At 46.2% G+C, this 20,438-nt stretch overlaps 1 pseudogene across 1 annotated transcript; it reads left to right on the forward strand.

Annotated features, from left to right (window-relative positions):
- The first annotated feature begins 8,300 nt into the window (after positions 1–8,300).
- LOC308534032 (histidine protein methyltransferase 1 homolog) lies at positions 8,301–9,382 on the forward strand (annotated as a pseudogene). Its single transcript has one exon. The product of its transcript is annotated as a histidine protein methyltransferase 1 homolog (transcript).
- Positions 9,383–20,438: the final 11,056 nt, after the last annotated feature.

Consider the following 20,438-nt stretch of genomic DNA (forward strand, 5'->3'; position numbering starts at 1 on the left):
ACAAATAATTTAAATTCACTTAGTCAAGGCTCCATATTATCTGAAAATATAATCGTTTTTAATCAACAAATTATTCTAATACCACCATATTCTTATGAGATATTTTTTATTACTTTATTTGTATGACAAATATGTTTGGTACTAAAAAAAAAAAAAGGCACAATTAAGAATGAGCTAAAACAGAGGTTGGACTTGAACAGCCTTGATTTTGTAACCTGTATGTTGATTAATAGTACTGTGTCTTTGGCAGCATTTATGAAAAGAAAGTCTGTTCCAATGTCAGGTGGTTCATATGAGGTCAAAAATTTTCTACAATGATTTTCAAAACTTCTATAAAGCAAAATAGTAACACACTGTGTAGGAATGTTACCATATTTTTCCATGTATAAGACGCTATTTTTTTCTAAAGTCATTAGACTGAAAATCGAGGGGCATCTCATACACGGAAGTTAGCGGAGGAGGGAGCCATGCGGGTGCATACCTTGTCGAACAGGCTTCCTCCAATCATGAACCTTATTGTTACTGACATCAGCTGATGCCGCAATTGGAGAGTGTGCAGATGCAACAGGAACCGGAGCATTCTCAGCATATAAAGATGTCAAAAAATAGATAAATCCCGGTAAGCAACTGTCTTACTCTGCAAAATTCAAACTGCATGTAGCAATCAGCTCTGCAAAAGAGCATGAAAACAGCTGCAGAGAGACCATTTGGACCTCCTCCCACTGAGTGTGTGGTCAGAGAAGGGAGAAAACAACAAGAACAACTTCTTAAGGTGCCAAAAAAGAAGAAGGCCTTAAGAGGAAAACCAGCAAAATGTTTAAAATATTGATTTCTTAATTTTGGGTTGGAAAAGTGGGGGGCGTCTTATACATGGAAAAATATGGTAAGTCATGTCAGCCAACAAAGATCATTGCTCTTTCCAAATGGGAGAATATGTAAACACAACCAACAGAAAACATTGTACAGTTTCAAATGCCATAACCTATTAAGAGAAACTGTTATGTAACTGAAATAATAGCAAAATAAAGGGGAGAATATGTCCAGCAATTGAGGACATGATTGAGGACACTTAATGGATGTGGGTACCTTTACTGCATAGGATCTGCAAATGATTCTTAGAGATTGTTTAAAAACCATAAAAAATGTTTATAATACTTTAAAATTAAACAAAAAGGTCCCAAAATACTATCCCAATTCTAATATATGTAAACATGTACGCACAAAGAATAATAAGACAGTCTGGTAGGAATGTACAGAAATGAGATGAGAATGTCCTCTCTTAAAATCTTAACCATTTCAGATCCATGGGTGTTTTCTAGTTTTTCTGCATTGTTTTAAATTTTCTACAATGAATATGTATAATTAACACTCAAGATAAAAAACAATTATGTTACTTAAAAAACTAGACCCCAACAGGCAACATAAATTAAAAATTATAAACTAACTAGAGGCCCGATGCACGAAATTTGTGCAAGGGGCTCGGCCCTCGCAGCCGGCTGCCTCGGCCAGCCCTCGCAGCCCTGGCTTTGTCTGAAGGTCATCCGGACGGTTGTTCGACTGTTCGGTCTGTTGTTCGGCTGTTCAGTCTAATTAGCATATTAGCTCTTTATTATATAGGATATTCCACAACCATTCTAACTCAAGATAAATGTAAACTCTGCAGTTTAGTCTTTACTCTCTACCTTTCCTCCTGGCTAAATAAGTAAACCACATCAAGTAAGAGCGATGAAGACAGAGATGAGAAAGTCAACTTTTTCCAAATGACAAACGTGTCATCACCTAAGTAATCCACTTTCTGTAACCTAGAAACTATTTCCTAAAGCTACTTCACATGTTGGAGGTTGAAAGCAGGAGCCTGTAAGTTATGTGTCACATGGTCTAACCATGGTTTAACTGGCATATAAAGCTTACACTGTGCTAATACATACATTAGTAAACAGAACATGTTTGCTAGCTATTAAAACTGGAATTTAAAACAAGAAAAAAGAATCTCCCATAACCCCTAGTAAGATATTTCTTCTGAAACTTAATGCTGCATATATATATATATTTACAGCAGCATTCAAAATGAGGTATAGTCATTAACTTATTTGAGTCTGGTAGGATAGAATTTGCCCTATGGGAAAATTTCAACAAAGCTAAAAAATAAATCTAGCCTCTTCAAAAATTAAACATGTTATGATTATGAAGACAAGCAGGTTAAGATGAGAATCATATGTAAAGTATAAAACATGAAAATAATTATGTTCCAATGATGGAACTGTGGATTTATTGCAAACTTTAATTTGTTGAAAATTGTGTTGAAAAGAAATATCGTCTAATGAGACTTACAGGCATTTAAAAAACATATTTTTAGCCCTTTACGCAATGCTTAGTATGTGCCAGGCACTGTTCTAGGTGCTGGGATAACACGGTGAAAACAAAACCTTGCTTTTATGAACTTTATAGTGATGTGTGGGCAAGTGAAAAATAAACAAGACTGCTGTTCATGATAAAGTACTCTTTAGAAAACCAAACAGGGCAAAGTAATAAGTATTGCTGGCTGGGTTTGGGGGAACCACCTAAAATTGAGGGCTCTGCAAAGGGCCCAAGTGAGGTGACATTTGAGCCAAGACCTTTATAATGAGCTGCACAAAAGGCTGGAAAACAAGAGGCTGAGGGACCAGCAGGCATGGAGACCAGGCCTGAAGTTTCCCGCTTTTGTGGATGGAATGCAGTGAGCCACGCAGGAGCAAAGGGCAAGGTCTAGACCAGTGGTTGGCAAACTCATTAGCAACAGAGCCAAATATCAACAGTACAATGATTGAAATTTCTTTTGAGAGCCAAATTTTTTAAACTTAAACTATATAGGTAGGTACATTGTTATTAACTTAATTAGGGTACTCCTAAGGCTTAGGAAGAGCCACACTCAAGGGGCCAAAGAGCCACATGTAGCTCGCGAGCCGCAGTTTGCCGACCACGGGTCTAGACCACATGGGGCCTTGAAGGAAAGTTTGGATTTTATTTCTAACTAGAGGCCCGGTGCATGAAATTCATGCACGGGGGGGAGGGGGAAGGGAGTCGCTCAACCCGGCCTGAACCCTCTCCAATCTGGGATCCCTCTCACAATCCAGAACCAGTGGCTCCTAACCACTCACCTGCCTGCCTACCTGATGGCCTTAACTGCCTAATTGCTCTCCCCTGCTGGCCTGATCCCCCTAACTGCACTCCCCTCCTGATCTGATCACCCTAACTGCCTAACTGCTCCCCCCTACCAGCTTGATCTCCCTAACTGCCCTCCCCTCCTGGCCTGATCACCCTGCCTATCTGTGCTCCCCTCCTGGCCTGATCCCCCAACTGCCTATCTGCTCTCCCTTCCTGGCCTGATCCCCTAAATGCCTATCTGCTCTCCCCTCCTGGTCTGATCCCCCTAACTGCCTATCTGCTCTCCCCTCCTGGCCTGATTCCCCTGTCTATCTGCTCTCCCTTCTTCTCCACACCCTTTGGAACCTCAGTGCAGGCATGCTGAGAGCCCTCTGCTGGGGCCCCGCCCCTGTCCTGATTGGTCGGTACGTGATGAGGTCCTGGACAATTTGAGTATTCCTCTATTATTAGTATAGATTTGTTAAAAGCCATTAGGGTGTGTGTGTGTGGAGGGGGGATATAAAAAGGAAATGACATGCTCTATCTTTCACTCTAACTATTTTGGAGCATCCGATTCTATAATAATAAAAGTGTAATATACTAATTAGACCGGACGTCCTTCCAGATGACCTTCCAGACGAAGCCCAGGCTATGAGGGAAGCCCGGGTCCTGGGTGTCAGAGGGAAGCCGGGGGAAGGAAGGACTACTCTTGCACGAATTTCATACATCGGGCTTCTAGTGGATTATAAGAGGACACTAGAGGCCCTGTGCACACAAATTTGTGCACTCGGGGGGGGTCCCTCAGCCTGGCATGTGCCCTCTCACAGTCTGGGCCCCCACGGGGGATAACCACCTGCTGGCTTAGGCCCGGTCCCTGGGGGAATGAACCTAAGCTGGCAGTCAGACATCCCTCTGGCAGCCCGGCAGCCCTCGGGGGATGTCCACTTGCCAGCGGGGAGCAGGCCTAAGCTGCAGGCAGACATCCTTAGTGCTGCTGAGGAGGCGGGAGAGGCTCCCACCACCACCGCTGTGCTGGCAGCCATCAGTCTGGCTTGTGGCTGAGCAGAGCTCCCCCTGTGGGAGTGCACTGACCACCAGGGGGCAGTTCCTGCATTGAGCATCTGCCCCCTGGAGGTCAGTGTGTGTCATAGTGACCAGTCAATCCCAGTCGTTCTGCTGTTAGGGTCAATTTGCATATTACCCTTTTATTATATAGGAGTGCCTGGCCAGCCTGGGTGAGGGGCTGGTGGCTGTTTGCAGGCTGGCCACAACCCCCAGCCACCCAAGCTCCCAGTGGAGGCTGGCTGGAAGCAGGTATCTGGGATTTATTTGTCTTCTATAATTGAAACTTTGTTGCCATGAGCGGAGGCCTCAGCCGGCTCAGGGCTGGCGGGAAGCTTGGCTTCCTCCATTGTCCGGGCAACCAAGCCTCCTGCTTGCTCCAGCTCCGTGGCTGAAGGCTGCCATCTTGGTTGGGTTAATTTGCATACAGTCGCTCTGATTGGCTGGTGGGCATGGCTTAGGGCATAGTGAAGGTACGGTCAATTAGCATCTTTGTCTTTTATTAGTGTAGATGAGGAAACTATTATAAATAGTCCAGGTGAGAGCTGATGGGGGTTTGGAATAAAGTGGTAGCAACTGGGAATGGAGATATGTGGATTCAAGATACAGCTTGAAGTCACAGACAACAGAACTCGCTGATTGGATGGATGTGTGGATCCAAGGTCTCTGGAACCATTTACAGTGAAGGCCTCACCCAACACTGTCGATAGGTTTTGTGACTTAAAGCAACACTTTGTGTAATGAAACCAATTTTTCCATAGGCTAATTGATATAAACAAGAGCTAAGTTCCTATTTCATAATGAAACGACTTTCAACAAAATTGTTATTTGAGCCCTAGCTGGTTTGGCTCAGTGGATAGAGCGTAGGCCTGTGGACCAAAGGGTCCTTGGTTCGATTCTGGCAAAGGGCACAGACCTCTGTTGCAGGCTCCTCCCAGCCGGGGCGCTGGCCAGGCCTCCTGCAGGAGGCAACCAATCGATGTGTTTCTCTCACATCAGTATTTCTCTTTCTCTCTCTCTAAAAAGCAATGGAAAAATATCCTCGGGTGAAGATCTGCTGTATTTCCATGAAGTAACGGGGGTAAGAACAAGTTTGGGTCCTTCTGAATGTGGTGTGAGGTGAAAACCAGGTGGGAATGTTGACTTTCAATGACTGAAGTCCCCTGCGCGTTTGAGGAGAGGAACCAGTTCCTTCTTTGTTACTCCAAAGCCTGCCACCCTGCCTGATACTCACATGTGAGGGATCCAGAACGTGCGTTTTCAGAAGGAGAGCTATTCTGTTTCCCAAGTCGAAATCCTTGAGGATGGGTTCCATATCTGCACAAGGACTAAAAAGGCTCCGGTACCCGGTGGGAGTGTGCTCACGGCCAGATGGAGGACTTCCACGGGAGGGTAACATTTGTGTTCGGCTTTAACTGTAAAACCTATTCGCGTGGTGTTGAGACTCTCAAACGAAGGTCATTTTTTTTTAAAAATATATTTTATTGATTTTCCACAGAGAGGAAGGGAGAGAGATAGAGAGTCAGAAACATCGATGAGAGAGAAACATCGATCAGCCGCCTCCTGCACATCTCCCACTGGGGATGTGCCTGCAACCCAGGTACATGCCCTTGACGGGAATCGAACCTGGGACCTTTCAGTCCGCAGGCCGACGCTCCATCCACTGAGCCAAACCGGTTTCGGCTCATTTTTTCTTTTAAGTGTGGTTTTATGTTGAAAGCGAGCTAAAAGGCATGAAAAAAAAAAAAAAAGTTACCTTCTAACATGAGAGGCTAGGACTCCAGGCACATTCACTAGCACAAAGGCACGAGACCACTGAAGGATGGTCTGCCCCGGGGCCACGGGCACCCAGCCCTCAGCCCCCGCAGATGGACCCGGAACAAAGTCAGCAACGCCTGGCCAGCAGCACAGGACAGGGGTGGGGCGGGCGGGAGGGCATGTCAACACCTTTCACAGTCTTGGCCCCTCGCTGAACCGCGTCCTTTAGTTCCCACAAGGTGGGGGAAGGCTCGTTCACACCCACCACCCACCTCTGTCCACCACCCGCCTCCGCGGAACAGCTCAGTGTCTCTCTCCGCCTCGAACCGCTCAGCCGGGGCTCGCCTTACAGCTCAGGCGCGGTCCTTGCCTCCCCGGCACTCCGTGCACAAGTATTGCCACTTGATCGCACGTGACGAGTACAAAAACCTCCAAGGCGCAGGGGATGGACGGAAACGCCGCTTCCGCGGGGCGGGCACCTCGGCGAGCCCCGCAGTCCAGAGGCAGGCCTGCCCGGCTCCTGGACACACGACCCCCGCTGGCCCTCCCTCCTTCCCTCCCTCCCTCGCTGCTCCATTCTAGCTCCATCGGAGACCCGAGGGCCAGGCCGCGGAGCACAGCACGCGCCGGTGGGGCGCGACCGGCCGCGGGGAAAGGTCGGCACCTGCCTGCACGCCTCTCTGGGTGCCCGCGGCAGCGGGAGGCGGAGGAGCCGAGGCAGGACAGCGCAGCAGCTCCGGCGCACGCACGGCTCCCGGGACCGGCTTCAGGCCTCCAAGCTCCCGAGGCTGCGTCCGCCCAGCGGCCACTTCGAACAGCCCCGCCACCGCCGAGACCCGAAACGAGCCGTCCCGACAAGCCTTGCGCGCGCTCCGCCTGCGCCAGGACCATAGAGAGGGAGCGGGCTGCATTCCTTCTGAGCTCGGGCTCCAGGCCGGCTGGGAAAAACCGGGCTCGTCTGGCCCGCGGAGGACTCGACTCACTGGTGCGCGGGGTTAGCCCGCACTACCGGGCCTCACGTCGGGCTTCTCCGCCGGAGCTGGGAGCTTGGCGGGCTGCGGCCATCCCCAGGTCCGGGTCGCAGTAAATGTTACACGGAATAGCTTTGGGGAGGCGAGGGCCGGAGGTCCCCAGATTTCATCCCTGGGTCCCTGTGGTCTTTGAGATTGCACATCTGGGGTGGGGCTGAACCCAGGACCAGCAGCGGGTACAAAGGGGCACGTTTCTATCCTTTAATCCAGTGACCCTACTTTGTACATCTTGTGTAACGGGCATAGAGACCCCGCCTGCCAGAATTGTGCCATCCGCAGCATGTCTAGCCTCACAGATACGGACAAGAGTCTCAGTCAAGTTGCCTCCACTTTGTACGGGCCTCTCCAAACGTTCAGTGCCCTTATTTTGTGTTTGTTCTGCCACCAAACTAACCTTTACTGATGACTCCAAAATCGCCCACTCCCATTCGCGCAGGGCTGCTGGTCTCCACTGAGTGCCCTGAGGTCACGGGGATGAGCCTGCACCAAAGCAGAGCCGCACAAGTTTCCACAGGGCTGCACATTTACCCAAATGAACTCCGGCCTGGTGAGGTGGCTCAGTGGCGGAGCGTGGACTTATGAACCAGGAGGTCATGGTTGGTTCGACTCTCGGTCAGGGACCATGCCTGGGTTGCAGACTGGATCCCCAGTGTGGGGTGTGCAATGATTCTCTCTCATCATTGATGTTTCACTCTCCCTCCCTCTCCATTCTTCACTCTCTAAAATAAAATTTTTTAAAAAAACAAACAAACCACACATTTTAACAAAAACAAAAACAAACAAACAAAAAAACTTGGGATTCCTGTTACTTGAAATAAGAACAGACACCAAAAGTTAGGCTTGTTTGTCATTTCCTGCCCCCAAAATTTGGACTTCATACATTTTCTAGTTATTGCTACTGTTGTTTTTACTCTTTATTCTCTAATCCAGCTGTTGACCCTTGAGGGGTTGTGTGTTTCCAAATCTCTTTATCCCCCTCACAACTTTTATTAAAAAAGCAACTAGCTGTATGGGGTAGGGAGAGGGGCAGAGTTACTGTTTAATATTATATTTCAAAGAAACGTGTCGTTTTGCTTTTTAATAACAATTTTATTTCCCTCCCCACTCCAGAGATAAACTGAAAGAAGAGCAAAGACCTCTAAAAAGTCATTTGGAAACATCTCTAAATATGTATAACTGTGTGTAAGCTCCTAAAGAAAAATTGACCCAAATGAAACTACTTTGAATAACAGAGACAGGTTTAAAACTGAGATAGGTTTATGTCAGTGTCATCAATTCTATTCAGAAGCGGAGGAGTCTCCCTTTGAATTGAAGGGTGGTGCTAGGATGACCTACCAATTTAGTTTCACTATAGAAGACCATCTGGAAAATGAACCAACTCCCCTTGGAGATGGAGCTTCAACCCTGAATTCCTCAGAAGAGTCTCCATTCTCAGCAAGTCAAAAAGGGAGACACAAGGACATGAAATGTTCTACAGAGCAGCAGTCTTACTGGCCTTGGGATAACTTGTGAGGACCGAAGTCAGCGGGAAATGCAGTTCCCGCCCAAGGCACACAGAACTCACTTGATGCAGCTAACAGGTCAGGGAACTTGGAGCCCCATGAAAAACAGCCTTGCTTGAGACTTGCCAAAGGGCATAGAAAATAAAGTCATAGAAACGTTACCAGCTCTCCAGTACATTAATGTATCAGTAGTGAAAACCATCTTATTGAAAGAGAACTTCCCTGAAGAAAACACAGTGTCAAAAACCTTTTCCTTTCACTCTGATCTGATTACCGGTGTTTATGGAGGAGGCTTGAAAATCTGGGAATGTACCTTGGACATCCTGGCTTATTTCACAAAGTCCCACATGAAATTTGCTGGGGGGAAAGTGTTGGATCTTGGCAGTGGATCAGGGTTGCTGGGTATAATTGCACTCAAGGGAGGGGCCACAGAAGTTCATTTTCAAGATTATATAAGTATGGTGATTGGTGAAGCAGCCTTATCTAATGTGGTGGCCAACTCCACTTTGGAAGATGAAGAAGATGATGGAAACAAGCCACCTGTGAAAAGGTGCAGGAAATCAAAAGTAGCACAAGAACTAGGTCAGTGCTGATCTTTTCCTGGGTTGTGGTCTGAGTGTTGTAAACCTGTACTAACTGTGAAAAACTCTGAAAAATATGATCTCATTCTCATGTCAGAAACCATTTAACAACCCGGATTATTATGGTACTTTGCACCAAACATTTCTTCCATTGTTAAGTAAAATTGGGCGGGCGCTTTTGGCCAGCAAAGCACATTATTTTGGTGTAGGTGGAGGTATTCATCTCTTCTGGAAGTTTGTAGAAGAAAGGAATGTATTTGAGACTAGAACACTTGAAATACAGTGGGGCCTTGACTTACGAGTGTCCCGACTAACGAGTTTTTGAGATACCAGCTGTCTCTCCGCCGATTTTTTACATTGAGTTGATAGAGTAATTTGACTTAATGAGCTCCTTAACGAGCTCCTTAACGAGCTCAATCTCAGAACGAATTAAACTCGTAAGTCAAGGCCCCACTGTACTTGAAGGACTAAAAAGATTCCTCATGGAAATGACTTTCAAGCGCCCTAGTTAATGTCCACAGAGCATCCCTCTGACTTCACTGGACAGATCTTCCAGACAAAAACTTAACAAGGAAACAGAGACTCTAAAGGACACACTGGATCAGATGGACATAATTAACATTTATAGAACACTAATGTCCCTGCATGGATTCGTGCACATTGAAAGGAAATCAATTAGAAGAAATATTTTAATATCGCGAGTCGCCCTTTCTCTATAACAGAAGTGTCAACCAAATTCATAATCAACAATGACAGATCAAAACACACGTGTGTGATTGGCGCCAGTGAGAGCTTTACATATATCGTGCATGCTTGAGTCAACTTAGCCTTTTATATATATAGAATAAACTTGCTTAATTAGACCTGCTTTCTGATTTAGCTAAACTTTTCCCAGCTCAGTGAAGCACCCAAACTTCTCTTCCAGGTAATTGTCAGCAACACAGCAGTAAATATCAACACAAAGCACATTATTATTATAGATCATGCAGGGAGAACAAAGGGTAAAATATTTAACTGCAGCAGTGTTTGACTATATTCTGCACAGTGAGAAAAACCTGAAGCCATTTTCAAGTTCCACCATTTCTTACCTCTTTTCAGTCGGGTCAAGTTTCTAAACTTTCTAAATCTCCATTTTCCGGCTAATGAAAAGAAAATAGGATTCCACTGAGTCGCCTATCTACTTCCTCCAGGACTTCTATGAGGATCAAATGAGATGAGGCATGAGAAAATGCATCACAAACATTTGATTAAACTTTAAAATATTTGCACCTGGCTGTAAAGCAAGTCAGATTTCTGAGCTGAAGAAACACTAGTCGCTAGGGAGAGGAAGCCAGGCATTGATACATGACATCATTACCTGGCGCCCACAGTGACCGTTTCCAGTCTGGGCTGGGCTGTGGACCACATTTTGTGCCATGGAGTCTTGGTAGTGCTGGCTGTGATTTGGTGGGGTGTTGCTCTGGGGTGGTGGTGGGGCCTGTGTCCCACTTGGGGGAAGCCAAGTGTTGGTTTGTTGGTGCCAGGTCTGTAGAGCCATTTATTTTTAAATGACCAGTGCACATCATGGCAGCTCCTGCATTGAGTGTCTTCCCTCTGGTGGTCAGTGTGCATCATAGCTACTGGTCAGATGGACACTTAGCCTTTTATATATATAGATTTCACCCCAACACAGCAGAATATACATTCTTCTCAAGTGCACATGGATCATTCATGAAGATAGACCACATGTTAAGACATACAAAAAATCTCTACAAGTTTAAGAAAATTGAAATCATATCAAGCATCTTCTCAGATCACAGTGGAATCAAATTAGAAATCAGCTACAGTAAAAACACCCCAAAACATTCAAATACATGCAGACTAAATAGCATGGTATTAAATAATGAATGGGTTACCAACGAGATCAAGAAAGAAATAAAAAACTTCCTGGAACCAAAGAAAATGAATACACAACAACCCCAAATCTCTGGGACACAGCAAAAGCAGCCCTGAGAGAGAAGTTCATAGCACAACAGGCCTACCTCAAAAAACAAGCAATAACCTATTTAACCCTACAACTTAAAGAGCTAGAAAGAGAACAACAAGAAAAGCCCAGAGTAAGCAGAAGGAAGGAAATAATAAAGATTAGAGCAGAAATAAATAACATAGAGACAAAAAAATATACAAAAAAATCAATGAAACCAAGAGCTGGTTCTTTGAAAGGATGGAGAGCATGGGGGTTGGCACTGGGCAGCCCCAGGTCTGGAACTTACTTGTTTCTCAAAATTCTGACCTGGGATTTGTAAACTGTAAAGGCACACATCTAATTTTTAACAAAAGTGAGTAAGACTTCCTATTTGAGAAAACAGGATGACTAAATATTATGAGAATTCTTGGAAATAATAATTTCCACTTCTATATAGGAACCATGATAAATGCTCAACATTAGCTGTTAGTATTTAAAAGGCCTCTGTTAGGAAGATACTGTTATTATAAACCCTATCTTACAGATGGGAAAACTGAGTTTAACCCAAGGTATTGGACTCCAAAGCTCATTGTGGTAACATACTTCTGCACTCGAAATTTCTAAGTTGTCCTCTCTGGACACTTCAGTGTTTCGGTCATTGGGGATGAACAAGGTTGCATCTTCTAAAGTTGTACTAAGAGTTTTCTTCTAAAACTCAGTCCCAGCCACACTGTGTTCTGCCTTTGAACTTCTGTCTGTCAGATGCGCCCATTTCCACTGCCCCAAATGCCTTTCTGCCCACGGTTGGTTCAGAGACGCACTTCCCTGTGTCAAATGCAGTCGCTAGAGACTGGCGTGCAGTGTCCTCGGGGGAGGTGGGCCAGCGCTGGGCTGGACACTTAGCTCTTTCAGAGGAAACGTGTCTTCCCCTTGCAGCGCCCTCCCCAGGGTTTTTTCCTGGGGCTTCGTGGCCATTTGAAAAGGAGGATCAGCAGGGAGACTGGGACGCCCTGGGCCTCCGCTTCAGTCGGAGTTTCCTGACCGTCTCCTGTCTTGTTTACGGTGGCCATGCCCTTGCTGATAGGAAGGCTTTTCTTTGGGTGAAAGTGCACGTTCAAAGTCACCATCATCCCTGGGGCGCAGCCAGCAGAGAAGCCGCTCACTGCCCAGAATAACCTTCATTTCAGCCCAGGACACGGCCCCTGCTCAACCGACGGTCGGTCGGTTGGGGGAAGCCACAGTCCGCCAGGTGTTAGCTCACAATTCCCGTTTCTGCCTCCCTGTGGAGTTAGAATGAACTCAGATAACCCTTCAAAGTAGGTGAACCTGTGGAGATGGGGTTCAACTCCAGGTCCCAACACAATGAATATCGGTCATTCAAGCAGCTCGGCCACCGCCCTGATCGGGCGTACAGAGAGCTCAGCGTGTCTCAATGTGCTGACCACAAAGTCCCCACTCTGGAAAGTTTATTTAGCCCAAGAGACAAACGGAAAAAACTACGGTCCTCCTTCTGCTCATGGACATCAGAGGTAGGAAAGGTCAAGACTTGTCCAAATTCTGTATGTGTCTAAAATGTCCCAGAACTCTAAACTCTCCTGCCATTCTCGGCCAAATCACCTCCGGTGGATTTCCATAAACTTGGATCTGAGCTTGTTTAAGTGGCATCCGATGGAGTGTTTGGTGGGGGGCCTGTTTTTAGGGGTGTGTGAAAACGTGGAAGGAAGCCAGTGCTCACAGCCTCCCAACCCCAAGGCTGGCACACGGGGCCCTCACTGCTGGTCCCCCAGCTGCTTGCCTATCATTGTTTTTCCAGGCTCTTTAGAGTCTTCAGAGGGAGCCACGCTCCCAGAGCCCAGCCTGCCTTCTCGGAGCTCTCCACACACCGAGCCCTGCTTCCTGTTTGCTTTGCTGTTTTCAAGCGTCTCCAGGAATTTTACAGCAAGAACCAAAAACAGCCTCTCCCCTAGGGGAGTTGCTCAGAGAAAGTCTCTCTAGGAAGAAGCGCAGTGTTCCTACCCTCTGAATTCTAGTTCCTCCAACAGGAATGTGTTCGAGCTGGATTTGAAACACGAAACCACCATTCTCTGCACTTTGCCACGGGTTTTCATTGTCCCAGAGCGGAGAGAACATCTTACCCGTGACCTCCCTGCAAGACACCTCAGAGACCTCCCCCTGCCTCCTCCGGTCCCACCGGCGCGGGGAGACGGCCTGAGCCAGAGCCACGCCTTGAGGGATTGTTAGGTGTGGAGTCATCTGAGTTTGCTATCAACTGTCACTGTCATATAGATACTGTACCCACTGCTTAAAAATAGATGACAAATCCAGATGTCAGAGCCAGAATGTAAATGATTTTATCCCTACTTGGTCTAGAGCAAGAGTGGGGAACCTTTTTTTTCTGTCAAGGGCCATTTGGATATTTATAACATCATTCAAGGGCCATGCAAAATTATCAACTTCAACATTAACCTGCTCTATTTGGTCAAACATTTAGTTGACTCACCCCTAATGCCTTGGCAGGGCCAGACCCAATGATTTCACGGGTCTTATGTGGCTTGCGGGCCGGATGTTCCCCATTCCTGCTCTAGAGACACGTCCTGGGCGGGCCTACCCTTTGGCAGTTTTCTGAGTTTGAGGAACATTCAGTAACAGGAAGAATCGAGCCTCTCCCTGATGGATGCCACCTTGCTGAGGCCATACCTCTTGGGTTTCATATTCTCCGATGCTTGCAAATCAAACAGATTCTAAAGCCCAAATACATTCTCATTCCAACAAGAATTCACCGAGTACTTAACTGTCGTGGAGAAGACAATCTCCTCAACTCTGTTCAATGTAACACTTGTATCATGTTTACCCTGGTTTTGTGTAGTAACTGAACACACTTCCCAGCACCCCATTTCTCCGGGATCTTTATGGAATCGGTGTGATGAATATTTGATAAATCCCCAAGTGCATTTGGCTCCTGGGTGTCCCTTTTACTGTGACTTATGCATTTCCTTTGTTTGAATGAAGGGACTTTGCCAAATGTAATTTATGAAGGGTTGGAGATTAACTAACGGAAGCAGAACAATAGATAACTGTAGCTTTGACTTCAGTCTCAGGAGGACCATGTATAAAAGCCAAACACAGACAGTGCAGCCAGGGTGCTGAGCATGGGAGCAGAGAGGGGAGGCATGACGGAGACAAGTATGGAATCACACTGATTAAAATGTAGAGCAGCAGAGAGAGTTCCGGGAAAACTTTGACAGTGGAGTCCAAGGAACAGACCAGACAAGGGGTTTCCTGGAATTACCACAACAGTTGAACTTTTAAAAAAGAATTTATCCTTATTGTTGAGGGTATTACAGATGTCTTCTTTTTTTTTTTCTCATTGACCCCTCCACCCAGCACCCTGCCTCTTACCTGGCCTCTTACCTTAGTCACATCGCCTGTCCCTCACCACACTATTGTCTGTGTCCATGGGCTCTGCATACATGCATATAAGTGGCCCCGTTAATCTCTCCCCAGCCACCCCCAAACCCCACCTTCCCTCCGAGATCCCACAGTCTGTTCCATGCTTGCATGTCTCTGGACCTATTTTGTTCATGTGTTTATTTTGTTCATTAGATTCCACATAGGCGTGAGATCAAGTGACTGGATGTGGGCTATCTGGTGACTCAGGCAGAGGAGACCATCGAGGGACAGGCGATGTGACTAAGGTAAGAGGCCAGGAAGCATGTGATGACAGCTTAGGTGACCTGGCTGTACCCTCGCATTACCTCCCAGTTGCAGTTTTGTCTCGTGGGACAACACTGAACTCTGTACTGGGAATGACCATACGTCCCAGTGTGCCTGAGACAGTCCCATGGCCAGCTGTACCCATCCTTTGGCACTAACTCCAACCTTATCACTGGGTGGAATAAATCCCAATTAAAACCACCCAGTAAAGAAATACTTCCGAGTCTAGTCTTTGAAAAACCTACACCCACGATTCAAGGGAAATGTCGCCTTCCTCTCCGAAGGCGGTAACAGGCCCCTGAGCACAGAGCCTTGGGGGTCACTTGCCACACACACACTGAGCAACCTGGGAGGGTGGTCCTTCCTAGTCGGGCGGGGACTGGGATGTATGGGAGATGAGGCGGAGGCTCAGTTGCATCCCTTGCTCCCTGGCTCACCTCCCTGGCTCACCGAGGCGCTGGTGCACCTATAAAGCTCTCGGGGGAGGCGATGGAAACCTTGCACCCCAGCCGCTCTTGTGGGCATCTCACACAGCGTGTTGTGACTTCCTGTTGTTTCTCAACCACTGAGCACCCCTGAGGACCAGCAGCACAGAGCAGAGAGGCCTCCAGGGATGCGCAGGGGGCTGTGTGGTGGGAGGCCCTGGGGCAGTCAGGACACACTGACTGGCCCTGGTAACTCAGGTAACGCCCTTCATCAGATGACTGAGGTCTCTCCATTAGTTTTCTCTTCAATAAAACACTAGATGAAGGTCTGGGGTGGGGAGCAGGGGGCAGGGTGGAGGGGATTAATTGGGGGGAAAAGGGACATATGTAATACTTTCAACAATAAAGATTTACAAAAATAAAATAAAATAAAACATTGGGCCCTAGCCGGTTTGGCTCAGTAGATAGAGCATTGGCCTGTGGACTGAAGAGTCCCAGGTTCGATTCTGGCCAAGGGTTGCAGGCTTGATCCCCAGTAGGGAGCGTGCAGGAGGCAGACAATCAATGATTCGCTCTCATCATTGATGCTTCTATCTCTCTCTTCTTCTCCCTTCCTCTCTGAAATCAATAATATATATACATTTTATTTATTTATTTTTTATTTATGTACTTCTTTATTTTTTAAAATATATTTTATTGATTTTTTACAGAGAGGAAGGGAGAGGGATAGAGAGCCAGAAACATCGATGAGAGAGATCTATCAGCTGCCTCCTGCACGCCCCCCAGTGGGGATGTGCCCGCAACCAAGGTACATGCCCTTGACCGGAATCGAACCTGGGACCCCTGAGTCTGCAGGCCGACGCTCTATCCACTGAGTCAAACCGGTTCAGCAATAATATATATACATTTTAAAAAAACAAACATGGGATATTGGTTCTGTGTGCTCCCACTAAGGAGGCAGGAGTTTCAAAATGTGGCACTGTCCATTAAAATTTCATATATTTCTACATCAATCTTATTGAGTCCACTGCTTCCTTTATCTCTCTCTGTCTCATCAAGAATTCCCCCAGTCCTCCTGGCGCTGAGTTGACGTGGCTCATCCATTCAGCCCATCCCACCAGAGGAGCGTTTTCCCAGCACCCTACTCCATCTCATCTCCTCCGATGAAAGTCTCCTATAGCTTCCTCTCTTCAAGGACTGTGGTCTCCAAAGTGGGTGTAAGACACCTCATTGTAATACAGGAAAAAAGTTAGACTGCACATGTGTGTCAGTTTTTTTACCCAAAACAGAAGGCAGACATTAATTCTTGATGCGCTGGGAGGTCAATTTCCCAATACTCTGCCAACATCACTGCCTCTGTGTTACTTACGCGGCTCCGGGACCACAGGGACCATGTCTACAGGACAGAGGCCCCGTGAGGTCTTCATAAAGAAGTGGGGTCATCACTGAGACTTTCTGGAGGAAATTTCACCCCGATAGGACTATCTGAGCTTCCATTTCTCTCTTTTGAATAATGTTATTTTTCTTTCAGTTTTATTGAGATATAATTGACATATAGTACTGTGTCAACTTAAGGTCTACAGCATAATCACTTGATTTGCATAGACTGAGAAATGATTACCACAAATTTAGTTAATAGCCATTATCTCATATGGATATGAGAGAGAGAGAGAGAGAGAGAGAGAGAGAGAGAGAGAGAGAGAGAGAGGGAAAAGTTTCTTTCCTTCTGATGGGAACTTTTAGGATTTACTTTTTTAACAACTTTTAAAAAAAATCTATTGATTTGAGAGAGAGAGAGAGAAACATTGATTTGTGGTTCCACTTATTTATGCATTCACTGGTTGATCCTATATGTGCCCTGACCAGAGATCGAACCTGCATCCTTGGTGTACCGGGATGATGCTCTAACCAACTGAGCTACCCGGCCAGGGCTTACTTACCGACTTTTATATATACCACACAACAGTACTAACTATAGTCATCATGTTGTACATGACATCCTCTGGACTTATTTACCTGACCCTTGCCTCTGGTAGCCACATATTTGATCTCTTTCTATCAGTGTATTTTTTTTAAAATACATATTTTATTGATTTTTTACAGAGAGGAAGGGAGAGGAATAGAGAGTTAGAAACATTGATGAGAGAGAAACATCCATCAACTGCTTTCTGCACACCCCCTACTGGGGATGTGTCTGCAACCAAGGTACATGCCCTTGACCGGAATTGAACCTGGGACCCTTAAGTCTGAAGGCCGACACTCTTTCCATTGAGCCAAACCAGCTAGGGCTATCAGTGTATTTTTTAAATAAGCGAGATCATACAGTATTTGCCTTTCTCTGTCTGACTTATTTTACTCACAAAGTATCTTCAAGGTCCACTCATGTTGCAAATGGCAGGGTTTCCTTTCTTTTTATGGTGGTGTATGTTCCATTATGTGTGCGCATGCACATATTTTTGCATATATCACATTTTCTTGACTCAGTCATCTGTTGATGGACACAGGTTGTTTCCATATCTCGGCTACTGTAAATAATGCTGCAGTGAGTATGGGAATGCAGATATCTTGTCCACATATGATTCTGTTTCCTTGAGCTATATTTCCAGAAGTAGAATTGCTGGATCATATGGTAGTTCTATTTTTAATTTTTTGAGGACCTTCATACTGTTTTCCCTTTTTCTCTTTGATTTTAACATTTCTACTCCTTATTCAAGGTCTGCCACAAGCCCTGCCTCCCGAGCCTATCCTAACCTTTGACCCACGTGTTGGCTCTTTTCTCTGGACTTCTCTGGAATTGTCTGTGTAACTCTTACCACTTAAGTAAAACGCTTTACTGTGAGCATGGCCATATGCTTTACCAACAAAATGGGATACTTGAGCTTGAAATAAAGCAATTTTAATACTTTTTAAATTTTTAAATGATTTTTCCAGGACATCAGGTGTAAACAAGGATTGTTCTGGACAAACCAGGAGAGGGGCCCCGGTTATAACACTGCTCCCCTCTCAGTGACCTTTTACTGTCTTCAGAGAACCACGGTCTTAGATTCTTGCATCAGCTGGTACCGCGTGTATGATAGGCATTTGGTAAATATTAGTGAATGGCCTCATCAATTTCTGGAAACATTCAGAATCACCAGATTAGATAGTATTTCTATCATCATTTACATGCAAGAAATCAAGTTAGAAAAAACTGTCGTCCTCTAATACAAGAAAGAACAAAACGTTGAACCATGCGAACAGCCAGCCTGCCCTCAGAGCCTGCACCAGCCTTAGCAGAAGGCGACGGGTTGTGAACAGCTGACACGTGGGCACTCGGGTCATGTTTTGTTTGTTGGACGGTTCCTGTGGGGCTCTCTTGGCCTGGCTGTAATTCCAGGGGAACGCAGCGCAGTCACCCTGGGGTCATGGCGAACTCTCATCTGAAGCCAGCAGACACAGACGCATGATATGAGGTGGAATATGAGGTGGGAAAGTGATGTCCCCCCCACAACCGTATTAACCCCATCTGGGTGCATCCTTCCATTGCCCATTGCTGCACAGCATTGAACTGTTCTCATCAGTGCACCATTCTAATGTGCTTGTATCTGTCAGGCAAGGCTTGTGCTTTCCTTTTCAATCTGTGTTTTTTGGAGGGTACGGTACCATGAGCACGTAAAGGAATAAGAGTGGGGAGGCTTACTGTGAGGGAGTGGGCTGCGTGGATGGTATGACTGGAGGGGACTCAGGAGCCCCCGGTTCACACAAACTTCCCAATTCTTTGCTCAAAGGGCATCAAGTGAAGTAGAGAGCCTGTGGTGGGGTCCAACAGTTCTCCCCTTGGGGTCCCTTTGAAAATGCAATTACATCAGGGCACGAAAACTTTCACCTAAGTTATTTGATTAAATCACATTTTTTTTCTGTAGTGGTGAGACCCAGGGACCATGCTACCCCTGGTGCCTATGGAAGGAGACCACACACACACACACACACACACACACACACACACTGGATAAAGGGGGGCTGCAAACATCCTATATAATAAAAGCCTAATATGCTAAGTGTCCGGTCATCTGGTTGTCCATTCAACCAATCAAAGTATAATATACTAATGATATGCCAAGGTTGCTCAACCATTTGCTATGACATGCACTGACCACCAGAGGGCAGATGCTTCAATAAGTAGGTTAGCTTGCTGCTAAGATCTGGCTGATTGGGACTGAGATGCCCTGGAGCCCTCCCGCGACTCTTCCCTGGCTGGCCATCCTCCTGCACCCTTCCCTGGCTGGCCAACCTCCCAAGTCCCTCCCTGGCCCCGATCTGGTGGGGTCCCTCAGCCTGGCCTGTGCCCTTTCACAATCCAGGACCCCTCAGGGGATGTCAGAGAGCTGGTTTCAGACCGATCCCACAGGGCAGGTTGAGGTACCCCCACTGGTGCACAAATTCGTGCACAGGGCCTCTAGTTAATTATGTTTCCATGAGATTTTCCTTAGTAGGGACTCTGAGCAGGAAACCCATTTACAAATGAAACCCTCTCATTTCAGTCCAGGGAATTTCCCATCAGTCAGTCTCCTAATGGCTATAAACCCAGCAACCCTCCAGGGGTTTGCAGGCCTTGCTAAGTCTATGAATTTGACAATTTCTGGAACAAAGGGTGGAGAAGAAAGCTACCGCAGGTGAAGAGGTTGGGGGAAATGGCGAACATCCTTTGTCTTACCATGTTAGTCACGGAGGACTGGCGTCTGATTGCTGGGGAAAGTGTCTTGTTTGAGAACTGTCTTTCCGTTGTCTGGACCAGTCACATATATTAAGAATTTTATTGTTACCAACAGAGTTCTGGTAAGTGAGTCCTGTGGGACCTGGTGAACCTTGGAACTTTCTAAATGGGGTTTCCAACTTTTTATCCTGAACAGGAGGCAAGTTTGCAAAATATTAGCCATCACCCAGAAAACACCAAAAATTTCCCAATAGAAACATGTCAGTGTCAACAATAACATTTAAAAATTCTGAGCAAACAATTGCATCCAACTTTCCAGGGACTCTTCTAGGGAATTATTCTCATGTTTTGCTGACATCAAAGAACAAAAATCTTAAGCCTCCCGTCTCCAATGTTGCTTTATTTCTGTTACCAGGGTCCTCTTCTTGGCTAATCATTCCATCCATCCATCCATCCATCCATCCATCCATCCATCCATCCTTCCTTCCTTTCATCCACCCATCCATCCTTCCTTTCATCCATCCATCCATCCATCCATCCATCCTTCCTTTCATTTATCCATCCATCCATCCATCGATCCATCCATCCATCCATCCATCCTTCC

This window comes from Myotis nattereri (assembly GCF_964212035.1).
Source record: "Myotis nattereri genome assembly, chromosome: 18".
Taxonomy (NCBI): Eukaryota; Metazoa; Chordata; class Mammalia; order Chiroptera; family Vespertilionidae; genus Myotis; species Myotis nattereri.